The sequence below is a fragment of the Callithrix jacchus genome, chromosome 4 (genome assembly GCF_049354715.1).
Source record: "Callithrix jacchus isolate 240 chromosome 4, calJac240_pri, whole genome shotgun sequence".
Taxonomy (NCBI): Eukaryota; Metazoa; Chordata; class Mammalia; order Primates; family Cebidae; genus Callithrix; species Callithrix jacchus.
This window is the reverse complement of record NC_133505.1, coordinates 81,748,218-81,757,456: the sequence shown is the minus strand read 5'-3', so window position 1 is coordinate 81,757,456 and position 9,239 is coordinate 81,748,218. Positions and strand designations below refer to the sequence as shown.

General features: G+C 38.6%; 1 pseudogene; it reads left to right on the top strand.

Moving 5' to 3' along the window:
• The first annotated feature begins 8,730 nt into the window (after window positions 1-8,730).
• On the top strand, window positions 8,731-8,828 carry LOC118153321 (U6 spliceosomal RNA; annotated as a pseudogene).
• Window positions 8,829-9,239: the final 411 nt, after the last annotated feature.

The window sequence follows — 9,239 nt, the reverse complement described above, 5'->3', positions numbered from 1 at the left end:
CAAAGAAAGATTGTGCTTCTAAGGTTCATCATTAAAACTATAAGATTTCATAGAAACATGCTTGATCTCAGCAGTATGAACCATGTCTATCATTCTTACAACATAAAATACTTGAATATTGACTAATGCATACCATCAGAGACCCTGAAAAGTCTCTATTTTTATTAGACACTGATATTATGAAAGTGTACATAAGAGTTTTCAGTGACTAACTACAGATTAAATACATGCATTTATTATGAACCCCTCTGAAAACACCACTACAGTTACAAAGAAAGAGTTAATAAGATATTAATCTAGGAAGACAATGAAAAAGTAAATCTCAGTAAACAAAAATTTTAGAAGCAAGAAGCTCATATCAGTAACTATGCAGAGCAGAGAAATATATTACTTAGGAGCTTGGGGGTGTAAAAGCCAAGAAATTTAAAAACGCACATCTTAGGACCCTGGAAAATCTCAATAATTAGAAATGACAAGGAGTGCAATAATTGAAACCACAAAAGAGGAAGAAATATTGTGTAGTTTCCAAACAGAATGATTGGGTGAAGAGCTTTCAAGGGTGCAGTTTGGCTTCTAGATCACTTGGAAATTGCCAAGCAATTCTTCTTCTCCACTCTGAGAAGCCTGGTGATTCACTCTACAATGAAGTAGAACCCAATGCCTCGAGTCGAGACACTAGGCAGACCTAAGCAACAGATATCAGAATCAAAATCGGGGAAACTCAGAAAACAACATAATGAAGAGTAAGACCCACGGGGGCTTCCAGAATCTTGATTTATATCTCCAGGCATGAGACTGAAGATATCCTCTTAGGAAAAACTGACTAAAATAAAGGATCAATTGATATTGTCCATTGTGGATCTTTTAAAGAGACGGTCAATCTTTGACTTATCAGTGAAATCTTGCAGTCAACAAACCTTCCTTTTACCACAGAGTTTGCAGTCAGAATTTCAGTGTTTCACTCAAGAACATGAAAAGACTGCTAAGAATCACCTGGTAATTGAGAAAAGCTGCAAAATTAAATGTAGATACAGAAACAAGCAAGTAGCCAGAGGCAACAGAGACTATGCTGGGATCAAAAAAAAACAAAAACAAAACTGTGAATACACTGTAAGTTATAATATTATGTATATATTTAATATATATAATTTATACATATAAATTTGTATATGCACATATAATCATATGCAGATAACTATATATTACAGCTATTAACTGTATATCTCAAATATAATGTAATTAAGGTACACTATATCTATTTTTAAGGAATGTCATTTTTTAAAAGCACTCAAAAAATCTGAAATATTAAAAAATTACAGAAATAACTTTAATCTATTAAGGTTGTTAAAAATCTCTCAAAAGCATTTTTAAAACAAAAGATAAAAATAAAACAGAAGAGATCAAAAAATGGATGGCAGTCTACAGTGCTTAACATCTAGTTCAAAAGAATTCTGATCTCAGAAAAGAGAATTGGCAGGGTATGTATTCTCAAATAAATAACACAAACAATTTTTCTAGACCTGAAGTACATGACCATCCAAGTTGAAAGAGACCACTGAGGCCGGGCGCGGTGGCTCACGCCTGTAATCCCAGCACTTTGGGAGGCCGAGGCGGGTGGATCACGAGGTCAATAGATCGAGACCATCCTGGTCAACATGGTGAAAGCCCGTCTCTACTAAAAATACAAAAAATTAGCTGGGCACGGTGGCGCGTGCCTGTAATCCCAGCTACTCGGGAGGCTGAGGCAGGAGAATTGCCTGAACCCGGGAGGCGGAGGTTGCGGTGAGCCGAGATCGCGCCATTGCACTCCAGCCTGGGTAACAAGAGTGAAACTCCGTCTCAAAAAAAAAAAAAAAAAAAAAGACACCACTGAATGCCAAACAAAAGGAATGAATCATGCCTTTATGAAGAAACCCATTAAAAAATTGATAACACCAAGGATAATTAGAAGTTTTTAAAAGCAATGAGGAAAAAATATAAATACAAAGACTGGAAATCCAAAATCATCAGATTTCTTAATGGCAACTTTGGAAACTATATTCTATATCCAGTATTCTATACTCAGACAGATTATCAAGTTTGAGGGAAAGACTAAGACATTTTCATATATGTAAGCTCTCAAAATTTTACTCAATTATATCATCTTTTAATAAATGACTGAATGATGAATCCTACCAAAAGTAGAGAGTAAACCAAGAAAATAGAAAAACGGAGAATACAATAGGAAGGTACAGATAAGGAGAAACAACCAGATTTCAAATCAGAAAGCTAGAGGTTTAGTGAGCATTGCTTAGAAACTACTTATTTCAGACACGCGCACACACACATACACACTTCACATGCACACAATATTGACAGGAGATGTGCATCCAGGGCAAAGAAGACTGTAGATTTGGTAAGAGAATGTATGAGACAGTAAGTCCCAAATCAAAGCTTGAGACTGCAACAGCTCAGTTACCAAAGTTGTTCCACATTATTCACATAAAAATATAATCTGGTCCCACTTAAACATGAGTCATGTTCAAACTACAACTAATATGAATCTAAGAATAGATAAAAAGGAAAAAAGTATATGAACAAATTAATAATAAAATTTATCCATGTTTTTCCAATCTCAAATTACAACAAACTGATTCTATCACAAAGGGTTAGTCTCAAGGAAGAGACAGAGTGTCAAGGATAAGATTAGGATGGCAGTGGCAGCCCAGATGGAGTGGCCGCTGCAAAGACACTGGCCATAAAAGGGAAGGTGTGGCTGGGGCTGTGCGTTCTGCAGAGCTGGCAAGGGCCAGGAACAGGTGATTCTGGCGGGAGCACCCCCACCGCCCTATCAAGCTGTTGGGGCGGGAGCCCGTGCTTCTGGGCGAAGCTGCAGCCTCCCAGTGACAGCTCCGGACATGTCTGCACACTCTGATGCTGGGGAAGCCCGCTTCCCCCACAGGCTTGGAGGTGCCTGCTTTGGCTTCCTAGCATGTCCCTGCTCTGGGCGTCCGCTCCAGTGCAGAGCAAAGCTGTGGTTGAGCCCAGGTACTGTCACGACCTGGCCAGCTGTGCACACGCTCAGGGTAGCACTGACATGCCAGCTCCCCCACCCCCGCTGCTTAGGCTCCCGTCAGACTTGGGGCACCAAGGTGCATAGGAGGGAGACTTGGAATGCTGAGGCCAGCTGGACACGGGACTGTGGGTGCCCCTCAGTGAGGAGAGCCTGGGTGCTGTAGACACCATGTTGACAGAGATGGGAGGAAGACAGGTTTCTGGGCAGGAAGGGGTGAGTCCCCAGTGAAACCTCACCTTCAAGCCAGAATGGTCTGAACCTTGGGTGCCAGGCTGGCAGTTCGGGGTGGAGTCTCCAACCTGGAGTGAGAACCTCCTTGATACCTTTTGGCTAATCAGAGAGTGTTTTTTCCACATCCATCCCTGGCCACCCATGGACCAATCAGCACACACTTCCTCCTCCCCATGTACCAATTAGCATTCACGTCCCCCATTCAGCACCGGTAAAGCCCCACCACGACCCCTACCCCGCTCCAGCACTCACTCAGTCAGACTCAGTGGGCCATTTGTGGAGACTACCTGTCTGCGGAGAGGAGCTACCCACTGCAGACATCCTCTACATTCATTGGGACTACCTGCCAGCAGATATGAGCTGCCCACTTCGGATCTCCTGGTTGCTGAGAGCTGTTCGGTCTCCTAGTAAAGCTCCTTTTCACCTTGCTACCCTCCAGTTGTGAAGAAGTGTAACCTTCTTCCTGCATGCAGGACAAGAACTCAGGACCCACCAAATGGCAGATCGAAAGGAGCTGTAACACCTCCCTGGCTTGCTTGCCAAGCTGTGGGCAGGAGCCAAAGGGGCTATGACACTACAGCCCTCCTGCCCTCTGCCAGCACAGGGCAGACGCTTCACATGACAGAAAGCAGTGGTGGGGCCAGTCCAGCACTGAAGCCACAGGCTAGAGTTGGATGGCCTAATTGAACGAGCTGTAACAGATGGACTGAAACACATCTCCCCAAAACATCCCTCCCCAACTCACTGTGCCGAAGGTGATGAGAAGCAGAGAAGAGCTGCAGCCCTTCTAGGAGCCCAGAACCAGGAGCTCCCCAGGCCAGGGCTGTGACACGCTATAACACCCTCTTTGGGGCTTTGCGGTTCTTGGTGTCTCCTAGCTTTCAGGTGCCACTGCATTCACCTTGTCCAGACAGTGTGCACCCAGAAGAAACTGCTTGCGATCTGGCCCAGCTGCAGCCTCACATGCAGCTGGCACGTGTGCCAGTGCCTGGGGCTGTGTGCCTTGCCACCAGCTGGCATGTCTGGCTTTGTGCAATGGCCAGACCCTGCACTCACTTGCTCACACAACCCTCGCCACTCCACACCTGGCTCACCCTTGGCAGACATAAGATTCAGGCTGGTAGCACAAGCCAAGTGCAGCCTGCCAGGCTGAGTGGGCAGAATGAGTCCAACAGGCATGAGCAAAACTCAAGCAGAGGCACTGCTGGCCACAGAGGTTTTCTGGCTCATGGAGCAATACCCAAAGGATCCTCTGACAGTTGCATGAAGACAGAAAGTGAAACATAAGCTAGCAGAACTCAGTTAAGAAAGACAAGAGCAGCAAACCACCATGGCATGTATATACCTATGTAACAAATCTCCACATTCTGCACATGTACCCCAGAACATAAAGTAAAATAAAATTAAAAAAAAAAAAAGACAAAAGCAATGCAGAATCTTCAAGAAGAAAACCAGGTGGTTATCAACTTAAATTAACATGACTAAAATCCAAGAAGAGACATAATAGTTTGGTAAAATAAAGTTAAATAAAATGTGTAATGACATTTTAGGGTCAAATAGACAGACTTTCTCTAGAAAATGATAGCAAAAAAGATTCAAAATATGCTTATTTGTTATTCCTGAAAAAGAGAACTCATCAAAGTTTTCAGATGTATTTTATAAGATAACCTCCCTGAAAAATTAGCATATCATGTCCTAAGAACCACTGACAAACATAATCAATCCCAAGTTATATCCTGATGAATTTATGGAACTTTCATGAGAAGGAAAAAAATCACATGGAACTTAAGGCAGGGAAAGCAGTCTCCAAGCAAAAAAGAATAATCAGACTGTGTCAAACTTCTCTACAGCAACACTACAGGCAGGTAGAAAGTGAAGCATGGTCTCCAGAGTTCTGAGGAGAATATGGTAGGAGTAAAGGATTCTGTCTGGCCAAGTCACTCTTCAACTATTAAAAAAATAAAAGCAAACATTCCCAAGTAGACAAGATTACAGTATCCATGAGCTTTGTTCATAAAACTACTAGCCAATGAAATCCAGCCAAAAAAGAATGAAACAAAACAAACTAGAAAAGACAAAGCTACTCAGACATGAGCCTAAAAATTAATTTAAATTTTGAGACAAAGCTAAACCCATGTGGTTATTATGCAGACATTAGAGAATAAAATTGAAATAACATACCTATTTTGAGTTCAATATTCCAAAGTTATCCTCAAAATCAATTGTAGCCTACATGGTAATCTGGATAAAATTATGAAACTCTCTGAGCTTTCTTAACTGAGATGTTATTTAGTGCTGTTCCTTGGCATTTATGTTTTGATTAGTGGAAAATTTGGTAGATAATTATTTGGATGTCTAGCAGACCATGATCTCCTATTCTAAATTCTGCCCTCTTGGGTCCCTGTGGTTATACAGTTCTCTCTGTCCTAGATGGCCCTATCTCACAGACAGAGCTGATTGAATATGAATGCATAACAAACTCAACTAGACCAATCAGATTCTCTGCCCTATTGCCTGTAATTGAGACGCTGATCTTGTAGCTGAAGCTATGTAATACTAGAACTTGCATTGTGGCTAAATAGAATTCTAGTTCCTATAAATAAATCAATAAAGCAGACATAAGAAGGTAAGAGACTGTCTTAGTAGAAACTAAAATGTATGGCTGTTTAGATTCCTGTTTTATGTCCTTCCTAAAGCCTAACATACTTTCTGCTTCAGGCTTCCATGAGATATTAGAAGACATTTATAATACCTTCTCCTCCTTTACTTAAGTTGCTTTGAGTGGGTTTCAGTTATTTGCAGTCAAAATAGCCTTAAAGGCAACAGAAATTAGTATAAGAAATGACATTATAATTAACAATTCCAAATAAAACCATTTAACTGGATAAATTAAAGTGAGTTCTGGGTTGGGTGGCAATGATAATTCCTCTATCAATGAATATAAAAATAGCAGTTTAGTTTGCCAATAACAAAATAGTTCAGCTATCATTTTTATCTATGGCTATTTCATGAAAAGCAAAGTTTTAAAGGATGTCATTGCCCACTTAAAGATATCAGAGTATCTTTAAGACAAGAAATCTCCAAATCTCCAAATTAGGCTGATATCCTTATTATGTACTAATATTTGTAATGGGGTATGTGCACTAACTAAGGTAATAGAAAGAAGTAATTATCCCTGGGCTCCTTCATGAACTAGAGGATGGCCTTACCATAGCTCCAACTTTACACATTTGCAAATACCCTAAAAACAATCTAGATTTAATGATTTAGGCTTAATACACATGGGCAGGTTAAGAAATTGTGCTCTGCTGATCAATGTTTTTCTTCTGGGCCTTAAGACTATAGCCATTAAGTAGTTAAAAATGGAGTCAGTATTTCAGGATAAGACATGGATAAAAATAATAAACGAAATCCATGAAGCACCATGATGCAACAAGTTATCTGGCTTGGTTTACTACAAACAGAGCTTCCTAAAACCAAAGAATATGAACAAAGGTTTTACTGAAGTCTAGAGGAATGTTGACATCAAAAAATAAGACCAAAATTTTTTGAAATGAAACTCTCAACCTGAACAACAGAACATAAATGACTCAAACCAATATTGGAAACCGAGCTAAACTAAGAGTTTTGTTTGTTTGTTTGTTTGTTTGTTTAAGTCAGGACTACAAAAGATGCTGGCAAAGCCAGACTGGATTTCTATGCATTATTAACAGGGTCATTACGAGAATCCTTCCTAATGTACCCTTCAGGGTATCTCTGAAGGACATCAAATATAGAAGTTACATTAGTAGGCAGAACCTGCGCCAGCTAGAATTCTTAACTGCTCATTTTCCTTGATAGAAAATGAACACCTCAAAAGTCTATGACATTAACTGGTAAGCCTCTCTCTCCCACAGATTACGACATGCCTGCCCTTAGATCCCAAATGTATCTCAGAAGAAGAATATTTTGGTATCACCAGTGTGATGAGACACCGTGAAAAGGCATATTAAATAAACTATACTATTTATTCAATTCTATTTTATCTCTGAGTTTTAAACTTTTAAATTGTTACAAAAATAAATTCTGAAAATAAAGAAACATTATGATTGCTGTTTCATGGGGAAACAGATCAATACCCTCTCAGGTTGGCACTTCACTAATCATTTTAGCCACTCTGTATCTTTGACCTTCTCACAGCAGCCACAGGCCACAGAAAGTTCAAAACAAAAAGGCCAGAGGCAGCAAACGCTTAGAGTAATGAGAGTAGAGAAACATTTAGAGCTTTGGTACCTCACAGAGAGCAAAGCTGTTCTCAGAGTATAAGTAATCAAGAGCAAGCATTTTACAGAGTATTCTAGAGAGAAGTAAAAGCTTCGTGGTAAGACATTATAAAAACTCAAATTCAAATGAGTGCTGAGCAAAGGCACAGGCAAAGACTAGAAATCCTATGCAAATTAAAGTTACAAGAAAACATCTGGAGCTGACTGACAGAGAACTAAAATACTGTGGAATAAAAATGGGAAGAATACAGCAGTCAGTCAGTGAAAACTGGAAGAAACATGAAAATTAAACATGTAAAAACGGCTCCCATGTCTATACTTTCTGATAATTTTTATTAATTTTATTATGAGAAGAAAATGGAAGTATGTATCAGTACATGTTGCTCAGAATCCATAATTATAAAACAAAAATTAAACTACTTTAATCTAGTATTGCTGTATGTATTTTTTGTTGCATAGAAGACATTTTTATTGTCTTATAAAATATTAACTTTAACAACCCCTCCATATATTCATCAAAGTTCTGATCTTTGGAAAAGACAAAACAGGTGAGCAAATAAATTTGGTTTTTAACAAGGCTTATTATTTGGGTGGCCAACAAATAATTTGAAAACATAGAATTTTCATCAGAAATAGACTTTTGCTTGCATAAATGTTCCCAATACCAATGCCCTGAACTTTCTTGTCAATTCAGTAAGCCAAAAGAAGGCTAAGCAGAGATATTGAAACATAAATATTGAAAAGGAGACAATAATATTTTTAGAAAATGCTGCTGGAAGAATTGACTCATGAAATATTTCAGGGATGCAATTGACAATATGGCAAAAAGAATACTTAAAATATGTAATGTCTTTGAGGCAATAATTCTAGTTCAAGAAATTTACTTGAAATAACCAAGATATGAAAAAAATGTATGTGAAGAATGTTTATAATAACTTTCTCTGGTTAAAGAAAATAGAGTGCTCACTTTAGCAGCACATATACAGAGACTCTTCTATTTATGATAGTTTATCTTGTGGTTTTTCAACTTTACAATAGTGCAAAAGTGATAAACATTTGGTAGAAACCATACTTATTTCACCATGCCTAAATTCAGTAGCCAGCCATTGCTTTCAGTCAGATGCATATCTCAACATAATACTTCCTACCTACGATAAGCTTTTTGGAAAGTAACTCTATCATAAGCCAATGAGCATTTGTACTAAAATTGTAATGATAGAATATTAACATAGTCCCTGAACAAAGATGACATGAAAATTTGTGAAGCTTTCCATATTTTTCAATATGGAAATTGTCTTTTGTTTTTCATAATTTGATTATTATGTCTTGAATTCTTTGGTGTCTTACCAAGACAAATAATAATCAAATTTTCAAAAATAAAAGACAAACAATTTTGAGAGCAGCAAGAGATAAGAAATACATTACATTCAATGGTTTTTTAATGCCACTATCGGTGGACTTCTCAGTAGAGACCTTGCAAGGCAGGAATGAGATGAAATATTCAAAAGGCTGAATGAAAAAATACTTTACCTGGCCAAGCATTCTTTTGGAAATGATGAAGACAATGGTAGCATCTTACAAAATAAGATGTTTACAAGATGTGCATAATATCAAAACCAGGATATTGACATTTATACAGTAAAGAAACAGAAAATTTCTGTCACCAGAAAGATCCCTTGTGTTGTTCAGCT